The 25,200-nt window shown below is 37.1% G+C and overlaps 2 long non-coding RNA genes across 2 annotated transcripts in view; one reads left to right on the forward strand and one right to left on the reverse strand.

The window, feature by feature from the left end:
• Positions 1-12,080: 12,080 nt before the first annotated feature.
• The window catches only part of LOC125699298 (uncharacterized), a 40,743-nt gene continuing 27,623 nt past the window's right edge, over positions 12,081-25,200 (reverse strand). The window contains exon 3 of the long non-coding RNA XR_007379514.1: positions 12,081-12,265. This is a non-coding gene — a long non-coding RNA (uncharacterized LOC125699298). The remainder of the gene's footprint in view (positions 12,266-25,200) is intronic.
• On the forward strand, positions 17,257-23,198 carry LOC125699299 (uncharacterized). The gene is made up of 3 exons (XR_007379515.1): positions 17,257-17,283; positions 21,048-21,156; positions 23,127-23,198. It is a non-coding gene; the product is annotated as an uncharacterized LOC125699299 (long non-coding RNA).

Here is a 25,200-nt window from a genome sequence, read left to right on the forward strand (position 1 = left end):
ATCTCCCTTCATTATTTTCTCTTAGTATCAGTGTTGAGTTTCCTGTGCTACTTTCACCTTTCTTTCTTATCATTCAGCTTCCAGGCTTGCCTGGAGTGTCAGCTCAAGCATTGGTATACGGAACATTTCCAGAGAAAATGGTGTTGTTAGGGTCTCTAACCTTGCTGCTGCTATCTTTCTGCTCCTTAAACTAAAATTAGTTCTGTCCAGAGTCTTAATTACCTGCTTACCATCTTCAACTCATTTCAAAACAGTTCTGCTTATTTTCATCTTGATTTCTCCTCTTGTTCAGATTCTGTTCAGACCTTACTGGGAAGTTTTCAGAACATAACAAACACTCTCCCTTTCCTTTCAACATGAAAATGACTGATTCTTTATACTTTCATTTGGATTTTTTTGTTTTGTTTCTTGAGGAGATGGTCTTCATGGAAAGTACACAGTAACTGTTTTGGAACAGCTGTTTAATACCACAACATGTGTGATGTGGCCAGATTTTTCATTTGATTTTTTTTTTTCTCCCAGTGTTGATTTTTAGATTCTTAATTTGTGTTAAGTGTGTTTAGAATCTTTAATGCTTCCTCTGCAATGTAACAAATGGGAGGCTGGTGGAAATATTATGTTTCCTAAATGCCTAGGAACTGCAAGTGCTTATTTCAGCAAAAAGTGGCACTGATGAGGTACATACAGCCTTTAAGCAACGTCAGCTACATTGTGATACATTTAGTAAACACACGCACAACAGGGAAGACGAAATCTTTTCATTGTATAACAGCATCACAGCCTGTAACTTGAGGAGACTGATTCAGACTGAATAGTGAGGACACAGTGCTATCAGCCTTTGAAGAACATGCTCATTTCATTTCACCTTGGAAAGAAAATTTATACTGATGTCATATAGATTTGAAACCCACTTCATGTGTAATGTAAGTTTGCATCATTCCTTATTGTAAGCTTGCTCATTTCAAATCCCTTTATGAATGGTCAGTAGCTAGAGGCCATTTTGTCTTAGCAGCTGCATGGTAAATGCTTTTCATTCTTTCACTTTTTTTTTTCTTTCAGTGCTATTGCACATTTGATGGCATTGCCTGAGAATTTCAGGAGTCTAACACATGGCTGGGAGAGCTGACTGATGGTATCAGATGCTGAATGTTCTCTGGTGCAGTCTCATGCTTAAAGAAACTCTCCTTCTGGGATGCTTTTATTCGGAATAAGAAAATAACAAAAGGAAATCTGATGCTGAGTATTTTTAATGCAGTTTGTTCCAGGATGGTTTGTTTAGCTTTCAGGTTCTCTTTGGTAAGCAATAACTGTTAGTTCTCCCATACCGTATCTATTTCAGAGACTGAGACAACTGAATAAGGTGTTAGCAACTTTGCAAAAGTTACTGTGTATTATGGACTAATGGAGTTTGTGCCAATGGTAATTGAAAGAAATTATCTGAGAACAGATTTGTCCTGGTCGCAAACAGATTTGCTCTGCCCTGCCTGAGCAGAAAGCTCTTCCTGTAATTTCAAAGAAATGATTCTTAGGGATGAATTCTTAGTTGCAACAGCTGCAGGGAGTAGCTGAAAACAAGATGTTAAAACCAGGAGGTTTAATGGGGATAGTAAATCCATTATAAGTTTTGAGATATGCTGTATTTTCTTAACTATTTTTGTTCAAAGACAAGATTAGTTGAATGAAATAGAAACTAATGTAAACTTCAAGAAAACTGAGAAGTCCAAACCAAATGATTCACATACCTATGTGATTCCAGTTTTACTTTTCAAATATAAAATCTTCTAATAATACTGAATCTGTGAAGAAGGCTTCAGCTAACTGAGTGCAATCTGCTTGTGTTAGGCAAGGATTGGTAGTCTCCAACATCTTGGAGGCTTTATCTCTGTCCTCGTGAATCTTCCATCTCTGACATTCAATCCCAGGTGCCTGAAAATCTGGGACGCAATTTCTGTAAGTTATCTTTTTTATTATGCTGGTGACTCAATTTTTATCTCACAGTTTCTTTTATTCTTCAGGATTTGTTATTTCTTACCCTTCATTTTTCTTTCCAGTGATTATCACTCAAGTTTCTTAAGGAAACAATTCAATCACTATGAAGGAATGATTGTAGTTATAAAAACACAAAACATTCTAGGAACAAGAACTATTCTTCTTCTTCTTTTTTGTATTCTTCTTTTTTGCAGTTCCACTTAAGCAAAGGATGGATACTGAGCAGTCACTTGTCATGTTTGGATTTTATGTTTTCTTCCAAGTATGTATGGGAAACAGAATAGTGTGGATGAATAGAAGAAGGAGCAGTGTCAATAGTAGGTAGAATTGGTTCTCAGGGATGTCAATCAAAGGCAGGAAGGATAACACCTGGGAATAAATGCATCTTTGAAGAAGTGTGAGTACATGTGACTTTGTCTAGAGAAATCCCCCAGACTGACTGGCAGCTGGTTTAGGATTTAAGAATCTGTTACACAGATTACGAGAACTTTTCAGGTCTCAGTAAACTGCCTAGTAGTTATTTATCTGACTCTTGCTTGCCAAGCATTAATTAGACAAGCATCCATCTCTCTATCAATTGTATATATTGGGATTGTAGAGCATTTGATTCAGTGTTAGGTCTGTATTTTATCAACCATCTGGCCTGCCGTCAGCAGAGTCCTCATTTCCATCTAGCACATCAAACTGGGGATAGGAAAAGCCTACCTAAAGACTGTATTTGACAGTGATCCTCACCCATGACACAAGGTTTTAAGAAAGTCTTGGAAATAAACTGATAGCACTTATCTATAAAAAGCACGGTCTAATATTGTTCTGTGGTCCCTATAATTGATAGTTATTGCCTTTTTAAAAAGAAGTCTAAATTGCAAGGTGATTTCAGATGAGAATTATGAGTTGTCTATTGCTTGCATACTGACATTCACCTTTTTTGGAGCTGTTTGGAGCCTATTCCAAATGAAGAAAATTCAGAATCACTCACTTCTATCTGGCAACCTGCTGTGCATTGTTCCGGGCCTTGTCATTTACCTTGTCTGACTCAGTCTGAGTAGCGTAATCATGAACCTTGTGTATTTAAGACATATAAATGTTGTTTCTGGTTAAAAATAGGCAACCAAGCCAGTAGAAAAAGAAGAGAATTGAGATTTAGACTTCTTGCTTGGGGATTAATCTGGAAGAATTCTTATCCCATTGGAGTCGCTAAATTCGCACTAATGTAACGTAGTCAGGAACTTGACATGGGTATTTGTAATGTATCAGAAAGTTCTCCACGGTAAGTTGAAAAATAGTGCATAGTGGGATACAGCATCTTTGCTAAATACCTGAAGCTAACTTCAGTATGACACAGGATCAGAGTTACCTGCCTGGACTCCAAAGACAGCAAGCAGTTACTGAGGTGCAGTGCTTCTGCTTAGTTAAAAAACTGTTAGCGGCACCTCTTGTACAGTGTTGTGCTATATGGCTGCTTCATTTTGGTTCTGAATCACAGCTTGCTGAAAGAGATCTGCACCATCTGTCTTTACAAAGAGAAGGCATATCCTCACCTTGGAGTCTCTCTGTGCATGTGAAGTAATCTTTGTGAAGTGTTTGCACAAAAGAAAAAAGAAAATGCATCATATTTCCTTATCCAGGTTTGATGGCATTGCTGTAAGACAAGGTTGTGAGTCATTTTACTACAGCTTTAATGTTTAGCAGTATTTAAGTATTTTTACTGACAACTAGCAGAATTTAAAAATCTAAGCTAAAGGAAGAAAACTTCCTTATACCTTACTCTGCTGCAAAACAGCTCATTGTTTTACTGAGTATTTTTCTGTTGCCCATATTCAGGTTGAAAATATATGTTATGATTCTCTATTAATTTTAGTTGAGTCTGCTTTCTGTTTTTGTTTTTTTTCTCCAAATAAAGCACCTCCTGACAAACAGAGTGCAAGATAACATACTTTTCCATAGGTTGATCCTTGTCATCAGATGTGATTGTAGAGATCTGACAAAGGTGAAGTAGGAATCTCCCAAGGCTTAAGAATGTAGACATACATACACTGTGTAACAGTGTTTAGAAAGAAAACATTTTTTTTCCCCACTGAATTATCCAGCAGTGGTAACAAGTTTTCCATCCTTCAGTTTTCTTACATTCTTTTCTTTATACTATTTAGAGGACAAGCTTTCCATGGGAGGTTATAGTCTCTGAGTGTTTGAAATGGTCAAATGCTAAAAGGAGGGGGAGATTACATACAGGGAGAACAGTTTACTAGTTGGATTAGCAGTCATAATTGGACAGCATGCCTTAAGGGGAAAGTCTAAAGGATTGAATTTCATCTTAATGACCAGTGCATATTAACGTTAATGAACAACAAAAATAAACAGTTATATCCAACGCTGTGTTCAGCTGCAACAATTTGATGACCAGGCTTGGAATCTAATCTTGACAGATTCTCAATCCTTTCAAAGTAATTGTGAAATGAATTGCATTCAGGAGTCTTAAAGTATATACCTTGAGTCTATCCTGCTAAAATAGGGCAGCTTGGAATCAACCTACTTTCAGCCTTAAGCAGCCTTAATGCATTGGTATTTAGGTCCATATTTATTTACAAAAGAAACAGGGTCCTATTCACTGGTTTACTGTGTAATCAACTCCAAAAATTATTTCATATTGGTAGGAGTGCCCATTATACTGTTTGTTTTTTTTTTTTTTTTTTCCCTTGTTTGTTACATGGAGTGATTGTTAATTATCAGAAAGGGAACTGAGCAAGGAACTCCAATGGAAAAAAAGCTTTACTGACAGATGAGAATCTGTTTCTGATTTTCTGATGATTAACCATGGATCTCTGTCCTTTCTTACCTTCCCTTCAATTGCCTGCCCTGGATTACATACATGTCTTTGTTCTGTATAGTGGCAAGTGCAAGGACTACAGATGTTCTAACTGCAGACATTTACAAATGTTAAACCGTATCAGCAACTAGAATTACAGTTAAGTTTGGAGGCAAGCTGAAAGCAAATTTTCAATCCCATAGAATTGACAGAATGTTAATGTAAAACCTTATAAAACGAATAACTTCTGCCACAATTCAAAGAGATATTTGTTGGAAATGAAGTCAGCCATCCACTAGCTTTATCTCAAAGTAATAATTGTACCTATTTGCTTATGTGAGTCTTCCTGGGTTTATGGCCTCCAACCTTGGAGGTTTTCAATCTTCTTTCTGTTATCTGTTACATGTGCTTAATCACTCTTGTTGTGAACAACGTTTCCCTTATGCCTTTCCCCTGTTGCATCTTGTGACTGTTTTTGTGCTGTTTTGTGCTTCTTTGGTGCCCCTTTGAGAACAGACCAGTGCTGTCATGTCTTTTGTGTAAGCCCTAACTTCAGGTAGCAGAAGAGAACACCTACATTCCCTGGCCTTCCTTTCTCCAGGCTAAACAAACCTCCTTCTCACATATTATATGTTCAAGGTCCCTACTCTCTCTGTGGCTTTCCATCTGATTCTTAAGAGTGAGGGGAGCTGAGATCCAAAACAGTATTTCAGCCATGGCCTCTCTCATTCTAAAGCTGTGATTCTGAAGTGTCTACTTGTTCCACTTTATAATATTGCATTTTCATAAGTAAAAGTTGATTTGATAGTCTGGAGTAGTATTTAGTTGGCTGCAAATGATACTGTTATCATGAAAATGGTAATCCTTGCTTAAAAAATCTTACTAGTAGTGTTATCCTATGCAAGGATCAGAACATTATTACTTTCCAAGTTCTGTACTCACTGTTGTAGAACTAGGTCTAATCTGGTAAGCATTTTTTAAACTACAGAACATTTAGTAGCAATACATATTTCCTTGAGATTTGTGTCTGACTACAGCAGTGAACAACAGAAATGTTATTCACTGGAACACTGACAGCAATGGCTGAATCAGGTAGCACTGTCAAAATGTTACTATTCTGTTATCCAGATATACTAAACAGATACAGGTTAAAAAAAAACCATGGGCTTTACTTACATACTAGCTTCTGCTGTTGTTTATGGCTGGTGGAGTTGCATTAGAAGAAAATTACAACTTACCAAAAAAAAAAAACCAAACAATTTGAATGCTGGCATCTTTACTTTGCCCTGTGAATAAACAGTGAACTTCTGTTCGAAAGTGGGTGAATTTGGCATCCAGCACTAGCACCACATTCTCTTATTAAAATAAACCAGGTTATTAAATCAAGATCATTAAATGAGGAAATTCTGTAGATTGCTCTGAAACGATGCCTCCTGTTTATTTCCATGTAAGCTACAACAAATATAAAGAGCACAATAACACAGTTTGATAGAGGAAATTCTTAGCTACAAAAAACTGTTTTTCAGCACAGTCACCGCCATTAGCAATTCATGTGGATGAGTTGATCGAGATGCTCTTTGTTTTGTGGTGTGACAGCTGTGCATGGCTGTCTGGCCTGTGTCTTTCATGTTGCTGTCACTACTGCTGAAACGCACCACCCCCCTCTTCACTGTGCTCACATTCATGGTTTGGTCTCCGTAAATGTTCAGCAGGTGTCAATGAATGTCAGTGTGTACAATTTTTTCCATGTGGAGTAATTCCGAAACGCACCTTTGCTTCATATGCACTTCCATGTTGGATGCTCTTTTGTAAGACTGCCCCTCTGCTGCCATCTGTCACATGGCAACAAGATGTAACAGAACAGTGGTGGGAAGTTTCAACTTCAAATGCCATACCACCTACATCTGCCTCTGATATCACGTGCAACATAATAAGACAAAAAACATTACTTTCGGAGCAGCCCTCGTACATGTACGTCATCCCATAGGTACCTTTCACTTCTAGTTAATTCAATGCAAATTCTTTTCTCTTCAGTTCCATTGAGCATCAAATCATCAGACCCTCAAGAACCTCTTGAAGTGACAAGCCTTTAATATCTCAGCAGCAATGTGGAAAACCTCATGCGATAGCACAGTCTCCGCTTTCTAGGTCAGTTGTTTCTCTAGTGAGTACAAATATGCAGCAGAACAAACATATTTCTCTATGTTTAATGAAAACCATGAGCACTCTCACAGAACCTGAACTGTGTAAAACTGGTCATGTAGGCGAAAGATCATGAAAGTTTCTCTGAGCTCCTGTGCCAAAAATAGTGGGCATTTGCTATCTAGAATCAAAGAGCTGCTATAAAAAGATGATTCTAAGCCTGTGGAGTATCTGTGTCATTAGTCAGGAGGGTTTATTTTTGGAATAAGCGTTGACAATGCCACTTACAATCAAGGCAGACATAAAGCTACTGAACCATGAGCTCCAGGAGCAGTGTTACACAGAGAACACTGTGACTCTAATGTGAGGAAAACCAGGGTGCGTTACCATCTGTGAGCTTTCTATCTGAGAGAAGAAATGATAATTATATTACAGAACTACATAATTCTTGCAGAAGTTTCCTAAGCTCTGTGTTTCCCAGAAAACTCAAAGGCCTTATATGTGATGACCCTTTCTCTAGGCCAGAAGGGCAAGATGCTGTTCATTGTTTATCAGCCAGTAGTGGCTGATTAAGTGTCAGAAGACATGTTCATTACCCAAGTGCAGAGCTTGAAGGCTCTCTGCAATCACAGCATTTTCTGACCCTCATGCTCACACTCTGGTACACTTGGGGATTTTTTATGATTGAAGTAGAAATTTGTATTTCCAAAAAAAGTTAGTGTCTGTCCGTTTTTCTAGTCCTCAGTACCACTGTAATTGAGGGCTTTGCAATCTTGCCCTTAAGAAGCCCTGCAAATATTTTCAAGCAGCAAAGCAAGGCATAGACTATTAATTTGTTCAAGGTCACTGAAGAAATCTCTGATGGAACAGAATTCAAGTTTCCCAAGTGCAGCTGTCCTCAGTGGTACTGTCATCTTCTGACAAAGGATATCTTTTATTAGAAGACTTTATTCCAACTGATAGGCTGAGTCAATTTATTTTGCTGCACTTCTGGAGTGGAGCTGTATCCAAATGCAGTCTCCTGGCCAGAACTTGCTGCAAATGGCAAGGTGTCATACCAGTGTGCTTGTAAAGACAAAACGATAGAGCAAAGTACAAGCTGGCAGCCTAGCCAGTTGTTCTTCTGGAGCACAGCTGCCTGGTATAATGCACATGTGGCCTAATGGTACATGTCTGGGCAGAAAAAGACTCCTGGTGACTCATAATTTCCAATTTACACAGATGTAGTACATGGTGGCATATAGGCATTAGTCCTTTTCCTATTTAAAATAAATGAATTGTCTGGCTTCAAATTCAAATTTTTTTTTTGAAGCTGAGAAAGTTGTGCAGGTCTCCACGTGTAATAAATAGTTACTGTTACACTGAATTATGTATCTAGAAAGCAGAATTTATACAGGTAATATGTAATTCAAAATATTTGCTATGCTTAAATTAAGCATTTCCCTGCTCACCTTCCTCTGATCTTGAAGAGCACTGCAGACCACATCTTTTTCCACTGCTTGCACTGTGGTATGTCTTATTTAATACATCTCTTCAGGCTATATTACTCAGTCCAGCTTAGCAGCAGAATTTGGAGTCTGCTACTACATAGACCATCTGGGAGCTCTGCAAAGATGGAGAGAGTTCTGTTTCACTTTCTACAGGATTGAGACTATGAGGAAAATGTCAGAAAAATTACAAAAAACAAGGTGGGGAGGGACTTCCCTCTTTCTCAGTGATTATTAGAGATGGACACAGCACTCCGACCTTCTTCCTTTCTACAGAGTTCTATTTCCAAGTCACACTACTGTTTATGCTTTCTGTTTATGCACATTTCTGTTATTCTTTGAGTTGCATAAAATCCTTTTCCGACATGAAAGATGTTTTTATCCAATTCTTACATCTTGTGCTTGTCTCTGCCTATGTTTAAAATTATGTTAGAAGTTCAGTTTTCTTCCTTAAGGAATGATTAAAAAGACTAAAGTAATTGACAGTGGTGTGAAGAAGGCCTGCTTCTTTTTCATTTGCACTAGTATAAATGTGAAACAATTCCACTGAATACAAGATCAATTTCTCAAAGAAAAACTGGAGTTGGAATGCTGATGGTAACAAATTTTCTTTTACAGGCTGGTAATACACTTTTCTGCACAAACACTGAAAAATTTAAGTGATTCTAAAAACAATGGCATTGTTTTGCCCCCATGGAATGAAATCCTTGCCAAGTTTCCAGGGAATGTGTTTGATAAGGACTGGGCATCCTTGTGACCTTACTAAATACTCTCCTAGTGTGGGAATACATCTTACACACTGTGCCCAATAAGAATAGTAACATTGCTAACTTTGTAACAGATAGCTAAAAACAGACTACTTCACACCTTGGGTAAAATAGTCCAGTATCTCATGGATGATGTGAGAAAATCAACATGTGAGTGAGACTGGGGGTTTGATTTAAAAGAAAGGGGATGAGAAGAGAAAGCTCAAATGATGACTCCTGGGTAATTAAAACTGTCTAATATGGTTCCTTTCTGACTCTAAAGTTACGCATGAAGGTTTATATTGCAACTCAGCCCATTAATGATGAATAATTGGATAGGTAACAGAGCAGCTCACATCACCTTCTTTCCATAGTGCACTGATGGGAGAACTTTGCTTCAGAGCTGAAAATCTGAGTGATGTGAAGAGTATAAATGATATTACTAAAGTAAAATTTCACAAAAATACACTTAAAAACAAAACAAAAACATACAAAAAAAAAAAAGGACTTTACAAAGAAGTCTCACTACATTTGGGGCTGGAGTACTTGCCTTTCTTTCCTCCACATTCTCCTCCTATTTTATATTTTTAATAGATTGAAACTCTGCTTTGATAAGTATGAAGACAGCAATACTTCATTAATGATGGTGACAGTGTTATTTTGCTAGGAAACACTGCTAAGCTCCAGCTTCTAATTCAAGCATGAAAGGTAGTTTTGAGGGTAAGATTTTTAATTCCAGTTGTATAAACTCTGCTTTTTAATGCATCTAAGACATCTTGCACAATTTTACAGCTAAGCCCAAATATCTTGCTAATTCAATTTATTACGACTTTGCATATTTACAGGTGTTTTTTACTGTTAGACTGCAGAGTTCACTTTGTAATAAGGCTTGGCAATTGTGGGGAAAACTGCAAAAGTTTAGCAAGAGTACAGTTTTTTCTTGGGTTGATTAGACAGCCAACAAACCAGATAGCTTAGCTCCAAATTGATTCATTATCTGCAGCAGTCCAGGATATCCAGTCAATACATCCATTTTCTTAAATATTGATCAGGATTGTAAAGTTTGACAGATTGCAGTGGCATGGAAATCGATGCTCTAGTTTATATTTTTGAATACTTTTCACCTAAACCTGTGTCTGTAGTGACATTTCAGTGAAAACCTGTGATGACTCAGTGCTAATAAACTTTGTAATACAATTAGGAATCTTTGCGTTTGACAAACCTCAGCCAAATTTTCATAATAGCTGTTATTGAGCCTGACTTTCAGAAATCCGTGCCTCGCATTTTAGGAGTGATCAGTTATTTGAAAATTCAGCTAAGCTTTGTCAATTGTCCTATTTCAAAGCACACAAAGTACTTCAAGTTTATGTGAATGACTAAAGTGTTCTGGGGAAATAAATAGCAGGAAATGCTTTATAGATGCAGAGGTTTCCAGTATACTTGCACCGAAAAACGAGATACACTCAGTGTATATGTGTTTGGATTTTGCATTTGCATGATTCTCCTGTTACATTATTTTTCTGAAGGATTTGGAAGTTCTCATGTGTCACTTCAGTTGCTTAAGCCCTGGCTGAAAGAGTTCTATTATTTAATACGTTCCACACAAACATTAAGAAATTCATGATGTTTGCTTCACAGAACATAAAAAATTTCACTGAAAATTCCTATTCCATGTCTGAATGGATAGCAAAACTTTTTATTTTATCACATTTATTTTGAGAGGAAATTGACATTAAAGCATTTAGGAGTCTAATAGTCTTGTCCTAAATTGTTCACACTCTAAAACATCCCCAGTCTCTCAAACATCAGAGAAGTCTCACTTTCAATCAAATGAACTATTTATCTTGGCTTTTAAGCTTTTAATGTAATTACTATTTTATTCTTTGCTTGTTTTTTAATATGCAATTTATTAAAATGATATAACAAGCAAAATAAAATGAATTCTAACTGCTTTTCTTTGCCTTATGACATATTTTACATTTATCTCATCTGTTCTGCAGGTATAATACTGCAAGATCCTTAATTTGCTAATAGTGAGATTTTAAAATATTTCTTGATCTGCTCCATGCTCTGCAGATATAATTTTGAACCAGAGTCTGCAGTGTTCTGGGAATCCTTGCATAATCTGGAATGTGCCATAAATAGAACATGCACTCAAATGGAAGGAAAGTGTGACTTATTTTATAACTATATGCTTGCCACAGATCCAACTTCCATCCAAAGTCAAATTGTTCTTGTCAGGATTGCCAAGTTGCCAGTTGGACAGAGAAAGCTCTTGCAATGTGCAAGGTGACTTTCAGATTAAAGGGAGTAGGGGAGGAATGAGGTTTCTCTTTCTGCCAAGTAACTGGTTTTGGTCCTTTTACTGGGTTCTTCACATATTCAGCTTGTGGTACTCTCCCACAGTGAGATCAGATTGACTGTTCAAGAAGACCTGTGAGACGCTGTCCTGAGTTATGGTCACTAGTGAGTCTCCACTGATATCAGCAGTTCTAGCACTGAAAAGAGCTGAGCCTTTGCAACTCATAGAGATATGAAAACATAATCAGTGAGCAACTGTATCTTTATTCTATTTCTGTGTGCCATTCACAATTACTGATTTGACATAAGAAGGACCGACTTGGAGAGCACTACGTACCTCTCAGCCATCACCCAATGAAAGTGAGATGCAGCTCCCATCAGGTGGCTCCTTTCCCTTCTGATTTCTTTTCATACATTATTGCCAGATTTGCTGGCTAGAGTAGGAAGAGGAAGCAATAGCAATGCAAAACCTGTGTCTGTCTCCAGAGTTCTGTCAAATTGGTTGCTCATTTACTTTTTATTTTTACTTGCTATTTTTTCAAGGGCATCTTGGAGGAAGAAGATGGCTCTTCTTGGCTTTCTCAGATTTGTGATCTGACAACAATTTGTGCCCTCTTTATTTCTGTTCTTCTGAACCTTTTTGATTCGTTGTGAAAAACCTGCTATTGTTGCAACTAGGGAAAACTCTGAAATACAAATTTATGGATTTTTACTCACTCAGTGGAAGTTGATTCCTCTGTCTCTTCTCCTCATCTGGGTCATCAAATAATTGCAACATCTTAATTCCCAGCGATCTGAAATGAAAAATGTCAGTCTTTCCTTTAATTTCCCAAAACCTGCCATTTATCAGAAGACCTAATCTTAAACTAAAGTAAGAATTAGATTGGAGGACCACAATAAGAGCGGACAAACACAAGCTCATTAGCCTACCAAGGCTTTCTGAATGTGTCATTGAAATTACTATATTTTGAAACTAGAAAAAGGTTTTTTGGGGTTTCTGTCATTACTCAATGAGGTACAGTGTTACTTGTAGCTAAAATATGGCTGCAATGCAGCCCCTCTTGATGGTGTAACTTTTGATGGCTATGGTGTGATTTACACAGCAGAGGGAATCCTTTTAATTTTGCAATTTATTTAGCTCCACTGCACCTCTTTTCTACCCTGCCAGGAAAATGTGTGGCTGCACTGCTTTTATTAACTGTATCTATTTTTAATAGGCCTCTTGAGTTTACTGGCAGTTGGTATTACTGAAAGCAGACCTCATCCTACTGCACCCTACACATGGGTGTATTTGGGCATGTGTCCAACTTGAGAGGGAATATAAAACCTCTTCTGCAAAACCATTTGGATGTGAGCTAGACTACAGTGACATTCTGGAGCAATGTTACAAGATATGTGTAAACCTCAAAAATATATTTGGAAACAGTTTCCAGACACGTGCTTGCAGCTGGGAGGAATTTTAATATTTTTTGTAGCTCAGTGTTGCTTATATTACATGCAAAGAGAATCAGCTGCCAATTACAAATGAGTCCTGCAAAAATCTTGCCTCCAGAATGGAGATCTTGTATGTAAAGCACAGTTCTAAGCAATTAGGAAATAATCACTTCAGTAAAAATGATGTACAATTTTTTCTCCTGAATATAACTAACATTTTTAAAATAAATGAATCAAAGAAATGCGTTATTGATTCAAGGTTAGGAAGGTCTAAGAAATGTTTGTAGAACCATTATTAGCACTGGCTGAATGTACTGAGACCTTCAGACTGAACTGTCAGCATTGTTCTTTAGACCTAGTCTGTTCAGGTCAGAAAATCCCAGTGATGTTGGATTATCCCAATTTGTGTAGTCATAGAGTTAGTACAAAACATATCCCAAAACAGAATATATTATTGGAAAATTTCATTATTTCACTTTTACTAATTCTAGTTCATTTTCTGCCATTTGCATGGAAAAAAACCGATCAGATGGTAGCTCCAACCTCAAACATTTTTCTTCTTTTTAATTTTAGTAGGAGACAAGATTACTTTGGTTACTGCTCATCAGTGTAATGCTTTGCATTTGATCCAAAGTAACAAAAAAGAAAATGTGAGGTGTATTAAAAAAGAATTTGGGGATCGCTTAGAAAAGAGAAGTATCCACACTGCTGAGGGGCCCTTTAACATTTTTGCTTCACCTTGCTTTTGTGAATCCTCATACAAGAGAATAGCATTTCACACAGCTGGACCTTCCCAGTGAATCTTCTTTCATGAGCTCTTGCACCTTTAGAAGCCTCTCAGGCCCTTTGTGAAGCAGGAAAATATTTCCCCTGTACAAAATCAGCAGACTGAGGAACTAAGGAAGGAAAATCACTGATTGTACACTGAATACATCTAATAGTAGAGTTCAAGTGCTTTGACTTCCATTATACTCACAAAATAAACTTGAAACATAGATTGAATTTGCTTGTGAGAGCCCTTGGCATAATGCATCAAACCACGTAAGGAAAAAATATAATTTCCTGTGAAGCTGATGAGGAAGAGATGCATTAATGTGTGCCTTGGGTCAGCCAGGGGGTTAATGAAAATATGTCATAAGGCTGTTAAGCAATAAAAATTAAAGTCGAGTTTAGAAAGTAAGTTAGTAGGTAAGACATAAACCATTTTTTGAGGAGTTTAGTTGAAATATTGAGAAACAGGCACTTGCTTTTTTTCAGATCTTCAATAAGACTTGTTAGTATCAGACAATCTCTCAAAGAAATTCAGGTTTTATGTCTGATCACACATTTTTAGGGATTTTTACATCTATATTACATCTATTTACATCTATAAGATTTACATCTATACATCTATTCTACCACTGTCCAAGAAAGAAAAGAAGATAAGACAAAGAACATGAGTTGGATCCAGAAAATCTTCACCAGTCCTTCCCACGGTGCACACTTGATTTTTCCCTTCCATCTGTCTTTTGTCAGCGCCTCTGGAAAAACTACAGACAGCAGAAACCTCTTACACCCTGCAGGTCACCATCTCTGGAATTTGTTAGACAAGATGGTAAGAATGCTCTCTTTGAGACTTCAGTCACTGGATATTCTCAGCCAAGGAAGGCTATTGATCCGTTCTGGATTTGACTTATGAGAGAAGGGAGAATCAGCTGAATTCCTACCTACTGGATTCAGAGAAGTTATAATCACAATGGTTCAGTCTGTTGAGAAGATATTCTCTACAATCAAATGCTCAATATAATAAATCACAGTGAACACTACTTACCTTGCTTGCTGCCTGTGCTCTCTGCCCACACCCTTACTTCTTCCCTTTCCTCACCAAAACCCCGTGATTACTTGTTTTCCATTTACTCAGAGCTCCATGCTAAAGCAGATTCTTAGTTTCTTACAGCTATTGAAGACCTACAGGCTATTGGTATAAGTATGGCTACTTCTACAAACTTATTCCAATAAAGGACCTTCTCTCTCCTGAAAGTGTGCTTCTGTCAGGGTGACAGTTATTTTCTTTATAGCTTCGTTTCTTATGAAAATGAGATTTATAGATGGGATTTATACTATCATATTAGTAATAACAGTACTATCTCCCTAAAGATGTTTTACACCCATTGACAATTTTAGCCAAATTTTACAAAAATGTGGTACTCTCAGTCATAATTAAATTACAATAAATCTGAAGGTTGTGCAGAGGAGAAAATCTGCATTAGTGCCATCCCTGAGGGACAAAGAGGTACCATCACACACTAGCAGAGTGACAACTGATAAATCTGTATGCAAAGGTTGGCTGAGGATGTATTAGAACACATGGAGAGGGAAACTTAATATTTTGTGATTGTGTAGGTGAGCTTTTGGAGAGACAATGGATATAAATTAAAAGATGCAGGCCTCTCACTGATTTTCTTGCTCACAGAAAATCTTGTCTGCCAGCAGAAGGGACTGTAGTGGCTTGGAAATAGCAAAGATGCTGAAATTCTTCCAAAGTGTTATGCCCTAGCTCTTAGCAATAAACACATTTGGTAAGCCACTAAACGGAAATCTGCTTTTGAAAATCTGGCCCAGAAATTTATTATTGGTATTTTAGGTTTTACTTCAGCAAGCTGTGTTTGTATATCCTGAAGCAACTAACCAATGTTTAACTACCTTGCTGAATTAAAACTAAATACCATACAAAGGCACTTGAAATATTCTTCAGTACAGTATTATTTAACCACTTAATTACTACAATTTTGAGTAGCTTTACAAAAGCAGTCTTTTGAAGTCCTGTTGAAAAACATGAAGTCCTTATAAACCTACACACAACTTTATCCTTGACAGAAGCCAATACTTTGGCTTGAATTATAGTATAGGAAGTGTGATTCCCAAAATAGCATAAGACTGACAACAAGCTGTTATCTAGCCAGAACATATTCTTTTCCATTTTATCATGCATATTATTTCTCAAAGAAGGTCAGTCAATTTTTGTAATTACAAGAGAGATTTCCTGTTTGAAGCAGCAATGGGCAGTAAGAAGTCTTCAGTGCTAAGAGGCACCAGGGTTACTGAAACAAAGTTTTTCTTGTTAATGTTATTCTATCCAGCTCTGTAAATTTTCATCACATTAATTGCACATTGAGTTGTTAGCTATGGTGGCAGTAGATTGCCTGTGTCATTTATCAGATCTAGCTGTGCTCAGATTGTGCTTCACTCATACTTCTAACCCAACCCAAGTCAGAGTGAATATAGATATACAGATATATGTATTTTTTTTATTATTTCACCCAGTGAGACATGATTGCTTGAAAGCTATTTTTTTTCTTCAGGATTATAGATTGAATAGTAGTTAGAGGAAAGGCAAGAACCCTGATTAGTAGCACAGCATTTCCTTCAGTTGCCTGAGCTTATCCTCCCAATTAGATTATAAACATTCATTTTATTTACTTTTAAAGAAGATAAGAAGTCCAACAAAAGACAAAATCCTATGCAGTGCAACAGCCAATTTGCGCATCTTTTCCCCCATCAACTCTAATTTAAATTTTATACAATACTTCATCATTTTGGAGGGGAAGAGTGTATGGAAAGCTGTTACATTAAACTGTCAGTGATAACTTTAACATGGAATGTGAAAAAATGGAAAGCTCAGATAGTCTAATTTGGCGGCTTCAAAACCAACACTGAATAGCTTGTGAAATGAACAACATACATTTCAATGAAGTAAAATGAGAGTCATAACTCACTTCCTGAACTTTTCCTTATTCTTTAGCTTTCTAAAAAAGACATCTTCTATGGTCCAGTAGAATATTAATGGAGGGAATCTCTGTTGGAATCACTCCACACACAAGCACTGAGTTTAGTCTGAGACCCCCCATTCCTTTCCATTTAGTAGAAGACTTGCCTAGAGTATTTAGTGGGAAAATCTCAGATTAATAGACTATTTATGAAGCAATCAAATAAGACAAAAACACAGCATAAACAGCATTTCACAGCAAATAGGTTTCTGATTTTCTAAAAGAAAATAAATCCTTTTACAAATATAGCAGAAGAAAATCTGTTTTGTTAAACCAGTACTTCGTAGTGTACAGAAAGTTTTAAATTGGAAATGAGAGATTACAAAGTTCTTACATACTCCTCTTATAAATAAGAGTAGGAGTAGCAGAAATGCTAAGTTATGGCTTGAAGCAGTGATTGAGCACCTGGTGGGAAGGCAGGGCCAACCCAGGGGAGCTCATGCACTGAGTGCACCTGAGTGACTGGAAGGGGTGGAGCCAGGATGCAGCCCTTCCCAGCCCTCATTTAAGGGTTGGCAGAGTAGGTGATGGTTTCTTGCTGGAGATTCCTGCCTACCTGAGGCCTTCTGAAGGTAAGCAGATTCTTTCCTTTGTTTCTGTGCCTACAGTTGTTGTGTCTGAGAAAGTCCTTGCTAACTGTAGCTGTTTTTGAGGGTTGCTGTTTTTACCACTGGAAAGATTTTTCTAATATAGAATCTTAACTTTTTAAAACTTCTGTTTAGGGCTTTATTTCTTTTTCCTGTTCGTCTTAGGTAGGATTTCACTGCTTTCCCACTTTTCAATGCTTTGATCAATGCAGTCACAGTTTGTACATTCAGAGAATAAAAGATCCTTTGTGTAGTCCTCCTCTGGCTTGTCTTAATCTCAGCTACAGCTTTCCTGAAGAGTATCTTCCAAAATGGGGGCCCAAAAGCATATTCTATCACAAAAGTGAAAGGTCACTTCATATTTATTTTCTAGACCTTACTTTCATCTAAACTTCATCTTCCATTTTCCACTTATTGTGACTATTACTATGCTGACTCATGACCACCTTCTGAGCTACTGAGACTCTCAGATTCAGCTTTAGTGTTGCTCTATTGGTAATTCCGTGTATTTTATTTTATTCTTCTTGAAGCAGTGTAGCACATATCCCAAGTGAACTGCATTTGTTTTCACTGTTTTTCCTGTTTATCCTATACACTTGTAGTCTCTCTCATTTGCTAGCAGTTACAGATTTCATAAGCACAGCAAGTAGCTCTTGTCTGGGACAGATTATGGCAGAACTCAGTTAGGCAGGTGCTTGATCTTTCACTGAGAATCATTGGAGATTGCAATGTAATCCTTTCCAAACAGCCTTCTCTCATCCAAAAGCAGTTTCATCTAGAGGACACTTCTTTCTGAGTATGCTGTTTGAGATAATAGCCAAAGCATTACTGAAGGTATGATGCTTACTGCTGTTCTCCACGCAACAGCCTGTTACCTTTCACAGAAGGAAATTAGATTGTATTGACAGAATTTGTTCTCAATTAACCTGTGCTGTTTGTAATAACTTTGGGTTCTTCTGTGTTTTTATGTATGGTTTGCTTGGAAGTGTTTCACTATATTCTCAATGAGTTAAGTCATCCCTCTTAATTTATAACTTTTCAGCTGCTGTTTCAACTTTTCTTCAAATAGGAACTGTTTCTTTATTTTTTCTTTTTACTTAGTATAGCTTTCTGCCAGCATTTAAAGAGAAGCATTATAAGCCATGGGATTGCCTCTTACAACTTTAAAAACCCTAGGATGACAAAGTTCATCAGGTCCAGCTGATGTGAAAACTCACTGATCTTTATTTTTCCTCTTCTAGGTGAAGATCTTACCCTTTCTCATTGGTACTAGTTATGTTAGGCCCCTGCTATTACAACTGATCATTTTTAAGAAAGACTGTGAGAAGAGCTTGTAAACGCTTTCATCTTTTTCAGAGCTACCATTTATCTCTTCCAAGCAAAGCTCTAAGACTTTTCTTAAATCATCTTTTACGAACAGTATGTGTATGCACTGCTATATACCAGGACTGATGTAACAGATCCTACTCCAAGTGTTTCTCCTCTGAAAAAGGTTTGTTTTTCACTCCATGTGGCTCTTACTGTTGGGTTTTCTTACAATTCAGATATACAGAACATTTCCTTTTCTCCTGCAGAGCCTGAAATGGTAGCATTTTGATAATCTATTTGGTTCATCCTAGCAAATTTCTTAAAAATGGATTTACTAAATACACTCACTTTTATGATTATCAGGTTACATACAGGAATATTTTTCTTCTGAGGAAAAAAGAAAGCAGAAATCAGGAGATTATCTTTAGAGACATGATGAATTTAATCACATAATTGCTCACAGGAACACAGATGCTGAAGAGTCACATGGAGGATGGAAAAATACTTACTACTAGGCTAACAGCACTTTTAATTGCTGTCTGTTCTTGCAAACAAAATCAAATCAGTGAAGGGGATTATAGTGAAATTCAGTTTATAGTGTGAATAAATCCTGATCATATTTAACTATTTTAATAAGATGAGATGCTATCAATACTACAAGCCTTGGTTTTATTCCAGCTGGGGTAAGTGTATGTCTGACAGGGAACTTAATTCCTTGACTTGTGTATATATACATAAAATGGAGGGTTTAGTACATGAGTTAGCAAAGAAATGTAGCCTAGCTTGGATAGGCAATAAAAAATGAACACCAGGCTTCTTTTCAGAGGCTTAGAGCTGAATGGTGTGCTCAGAGACTGGGTTGAATGTGTAACTAGTGCCAAGCCCGATGCCTTGTTATACAGAGCAAATCACAACCTCCCTTCTCTCTGTCAGCCAGTGGCAGTAGAACCAGTGCGGTCATAATACAGTCTGAGACAGTGCATGTTTTACTGAGTCTTAATCAGCTCAGGATGTGCAAGTTATCAAATAATATTATTTTCTCAAATATTTCACAAGATCTTGAATCATTGTGTAATTGTTAGTGGTTTACAATGTCAGATTCACTAACAGATATATGTCTAAAGTTTAGGTTCTTCTCAGAAGCAGACTTCCCAATGTAGAATTACATGAGAATTTGGAAAAGTGAGAAGAAGAAATCTAGAGTCATGTGGAACAGGAAGCTGTGTGCTGTTTCCTAAGAAGACAAGCTGATCTAACACACTGCTTTGCAAGTTATTTTATTCCCTTCAGTCAAGGAGGATCTTTGGTCCATTCAGATTCTACAGCTCTGATTCCTCTTCCAAATGATGCTACTTCTGTCCATTCACTCACTGAGCAGATCAGAGCTTCCTTTTCTAATTATCTGACGCACATCCTTTTCTAGTAAAGACTGTTACCCAGGAAGGAAATATGAAGATGTGTGTTACTCATCCCTCTTGCTTAAAATGTGTGAATGAAAGAGCTTAAGACTGATTTCCATATTCTCCATGCTACAGAGCTGTTCTATTTTTATGCCACTGTCAGAGAAATAGGGAAAATGATAACTGGCAGTATCAGACATCTTCAGACTTAAAAGATTTAAAAAGAAAAAGCTTCAAAATCACCATTTTGGGGTCTGTTTCAAATTATAAGCAAGTTTTATTTTAGGTACCAAAGAACCAGGTTCCCAGAAACTTATCTTCTTAAAGCCCAGATGACCTCAGTGGGAGTTTAATAAATTCCCAGATACGCTCATTAATTTAGGCAAGTGAACTCTTCAATTTGCTTTGGCCCTTAGTTAAATGCAAAAGATATTGCATTTTGCAAGATCGCACCTGGCATGGCAAAGTAGGGACAGAAATATGTGGCTTACCTTTCCTGTTTGATTGCCTTCTACAATTGTCTCCAATTATGAGAGTTATGTGCTCTTCAGTTATATGAGAACACCCTGTGCCTGGAACTTGACTGTTTCAGTGTACCCTGACTTAGCTTAGGTTACTTGTTCCTTTCTGAGTTGTTTATGTGTTGTTCCGTTGTCTTTGCTCTTGGGCGAATGCTAAAAATAAGAATTTGCTTATCTAATTTGTACGGATCTTCACAGTGAATGTGATTTCACTGTCTCCTTTACCCTCAAGCAGTGGACAGATTTTCCAAACCTTATGACTACGGACTATGCATTTATTGCTGTCATAAGTCAGAGTATTTTTCCTTTTAATACTGACACGTCAAATTAAGACACCATTTTTTTTCATAGGGAGCAGCTAGAGATTATAGTTTGTTTGTTCTGATTTGGGCTCTGGACCTGCTGACTCAGACCTGATTATATTTATTTCCAGTTCTGTACTGGTTTATAAACCTTATAAACTTGTTTACTTTAATCATACCTTAAAATGTGCTAACACATTTTTTTTGTTTTTCTTTAGAATACATGGGGAAATTGTATTTGGTGTTAGATTGATAGCTTTTATGACCGGAGAAGAATCAGAGTAAGCTTCCCCTTGCTGCTAGTCCCTGTACTAAAAGCTTTGCCAGGTATGCCATCCCAAACAAAGATCAGGTTACTCCACCTCTAAACCTGTCCTGTCACTGCCTGCTCTACCAAAACAATTCAAGACAACTTCATGTTTGTCAACCAGGACTCTTTTTGCAGGAAATCTTGTTCATTTTTCTAAAAAAAAATCTTCATTACAAAGGTAACCAAATGGGCTTTTTCTGCTGTGGTTTGAGTTCAATCAGAAAAGATGCATTTCAATTGTCTCTATCAAAAATCAGTAGAAAGCTTTAAAAATGAACCTCTGGGTGGCAGTTTGAGATATAGGCTGGTTGTTTAAGTTTATGCAGACACAGTTTTTTTTTTTTCTGTTCTATTGCACATAACAAGAATAAGCAGTTTAGTTCCTGTTTTAAAAGGCCTAACAGGTAGTATTTTTTAAAGCAGAAAGGAAGATGGTCAGTCCAGGTGTATATAGAATCATAGAATCATAGAATCGCCAAGGTTGGAAAAGACCTAAAAGATCATCCAGTCCAACCGTTCACCTATCACCAGTAGCTCCCACTAAACCATGTCCCTCAACACAATCATACTGAGTATTGGTGTTAAGAGCTTTTATCTATGTATTTTTGATTATGTAATGTTATCTATGTAGGGAAGATTAAAAATGCACTTTATGATGATCTTTTTTTTCTAGTTGAACTGAGCAAATGATATTGAAAACAACATAGCAGTAAGTTGCAGCAGTTCAAAACTTCTGTGTGTCCCAGCTCCAGTTGTAGAACTGTTTTACCACTGAGCTGCTCAGTGTTTGTGGTGACTGTGTAATTGAGGATTGGTTAATTGTGGTGGCTTCAATGTGTGTAGAAGCATCCTAGAACAATGAGAGTATCTTTGGACTAGTTTCCTTGGACAATAAGCAGAGCTTTTGAAACAGAACTTGTGAGCAATAGAAGTTCCCTAAGAAACTCAGCAAACTAAAGAAGGTGATTGAGCTGTACTGCTGGCATTCAAGTTTACAGGCCTGCAATGTTTAGGGATAACTTAAGTAGTAAGATTTGTCAATGTCAAAGATGAGAAAAGAACTGTTAGTGAGCACAATACAACCAGATGGGCAACAAGTCAAATACAAAATATGTGGACTACACAAGGGAGAGAGGTAAAGCATAAAGTGGAGGAAAAGGTAATTGTGGCTGAGTGAAGATGAGAGAGAAAGATGGAGAACCCTAATTTAAACCCAAGAAACATTCAAAAATCAGTTCTGATGTGAGTATACAGGCTTTTTTATAATTTATAATTAACTCACTCAAGAAGTACATGTGTGGACCTGTTTACTTTCATGATATCATCATATATGTGGAATTTTGCCTCTGGAGAAGCAAAACTGACAATGCATTTGAATAACAAATTTTTGCTTAACAAACACACTAGAAACATCAGAACATCTCCTCTCCCTCACCCTGCCACGTATCTAGTGCCTAACCTGAGCCAGAAACTGTTTAAGGCCATAAGAATTTAGTACACAGGGTCTTATTTTAGCATCCATGTTAGTGATCAGCTGGCAAAACCTTTAGTATGAGAATAGATCTTTAGCCAGATTCTGAGCCTAGATGCATCAATATGGATATAAATTAATTTCCAAAGCTCTGATTGAAGCTGTCCAGAAAATTTGTTGTCTCTGAATTTGGAATTCAGTGCTTCCCCTGCAATCTTTTTATTCTAAGAGAGGTCAGATTCCTTGAGGGAATAATGAATTATCTAAGACATCTATCAAATTTCCCTGATAATGTGACACTGTCGTAAAATAGGTCAGTGTAGTTTAGGGTTGCTTTCGAATCTACAGTGGAGACAAAGGGGTCTTTTAATTGTCCTATGGAAAATGAGATTAGTTATTACAGGGAAGATGTAGAGAGATGAGAGCTCTAAGAAAATTTAAAATATTCTAAGTCTGCAAAACCAGGTGAGATTAAATACTTCTAAGTAATTCAATACTGTTGGCTGATATTTACAGGTGCTTGAAAGGCAGTACAGTTCCAGCATAGTACATACTGTGACCACAAGCTTGCATACTTCTGGACTCATCAGTATGGTAAAATGTAGGAACAAACAAAAGAAAGTTGTTTTTTTTGTTGTTGTGTTTTTTTTTTTTTTTTTTAAAAAAAAAAAAAAGGAACAGAGCAAAGGAAAGATGTTTCTAAGATTAAAACTAGGAATCATGTCCTACCAGTAAGGCTTGGAGCTGTTTGCAAGCAGTCATAGATTGAAGTATTTAAAATAAGATAAATAACAGCATTCTTAGCAATGTTTTTCTCTGAAGATAGAGAATGAAATTATTCTTCTGGAAAAATTAGTGGAAACTTCTGAAGCCATCTGAAGTTATCCATAGCCTGCAAGAATAATTTCTGAAAAGTACTTATGGCTAAAGGAAGTGTATAGCCTATCCACATGGCAGATCCCATGATCCTTAACAATCCTTTTAATGAAGAAGTATAAGAGAAATCATGAGTAGTTAGATTTAGGTCAAGGCCTACAAGAGGATATTTAATTTGGCATCCATGAAGAAGCCTGGATTTATCATGTGGTGTTAATCTAGGTACTCTGCTTGTCCTCATTTATCTTCCCTTCATAGCTACCAAGATCTTCAGAAATACATTTCAGCACGTTGGGAAAACTGTTTTTGCTCACAGCTAGTAATGAAGAAATAATGTAATTAATTGCTTTTATGTAATGGTACTTGGCAGATTAATGTAGACTGCTACACAGAATAAAGCTAGTGCTATTTCTGGAATACCAATTAGGAATGTCTTGACCAAAGGCTTGAAACAAGCAAGCATTTGAGTGTCTTTTCATCTTGCAGAAAACACTGACATCAGTGGCTGTTGTCAAAGGTGTTCAAAAGAGAACTCCAGAGATTGAGAGCTTTTTTTTTTTTTTACGGAGTAATGGCAGTGCAGGCTGTACATGTACTCAGCCGCCTCTGTCACAGTCCTGTAGCTCTTTACTCCTGTCATCTCTGCAAATCTTACAAGGGCATTAATTCCACCAGCTCCTGGGGATGAAGTGATGTGGTCTGAAATGAGGCCACCCAATATGCTGCACTGGAAAGCATAAAGCTACTTTTCAGTAAGATGCATTCTCAGCCAGAGCCATGAAGTTCTTGTGTTGGGGGTATTTACAGTCACCTCCAAAAATTTTTAACCTGGGATGTTTAATAAGTACTCCTTTCCTCTGTAATATCAGAAGTGTAACTGTACTTACTGTCCATAAGTCTGGAAGGACTTTACAAGGACAACTTGCTGAACAACTGCATGCAGATCTGTGGCAGAGCATTTCCTGTGTGAAGTTCTATGCACACGAAAGCATGGTGTCTTGGCAGAGAAGCTCAATCTGTGTTTGGTAAAGGATCTTGCTCAAGCAGTGCTCATTCTGAGAGGATCTGTGGGTGGGATGAAACCAGGAAGGCTGCCAGGCTACCCAGTGACTCAGAGGAGGAACTCCCTTCGTTGTGTGGGGAATTCAGAACCAACAGGTTGAAAAGCTGAGGCACAAATGGTGGGTGAATTAAATGGGCTTCTGTCACACTGTTTGAGAATCTGATCCTGTGTGAGTCAGACTATGCAATAGTAAAGTCCCTGTGTTGTCTTAAAATCTAAAACTAAATTAATCTTTTTATTTTTGTAAATGGGTCAACAAAACAGCATATCTCCATTCTAATGACTTGAGATTTGAGTAACCTCTTTCCCTCAATTTGAGAAATGTTAGAGTAGATTAAATCATTTGTTGCTCTTACTGCACAGCGGCATCACAAACCAAATGCATGAGGGCATTTTTGAGGAGATGGCTGCTTCTTTTTTCTATGGCTTGTAAAATGCTCCCAATATGTTATCTTTAGACATTTCATCAACCCATTTATTTTTTTTTTTTAAATTCCCTTCTCATTTCAATAACAAATCCCAAATAAAACATATAAACTGCTATTTATAAAATACTGTGAGTTGGGACTTCTGCTGATTACATTTTGAAGTTCATACAGTTCTGAACAACTGGGAATGGTTTCTCTCCTGCTAATTCTACCGTGAAGAGAA

This window comes from Lagopus muta, chromosome 12, assembly GCF_023343835.1.
Source record: "Lagopus muta isolate bLagMut1 chromosome 12, bLagMut1 primary, whole genome shotgun sequence".
In the NCBI taxonomy this organism is placed as follows: Eukaryota; Metazoa; Chordata; class Aves; order Galliformes; family Phasianidae; genus Lagopus; species Lagopus muta.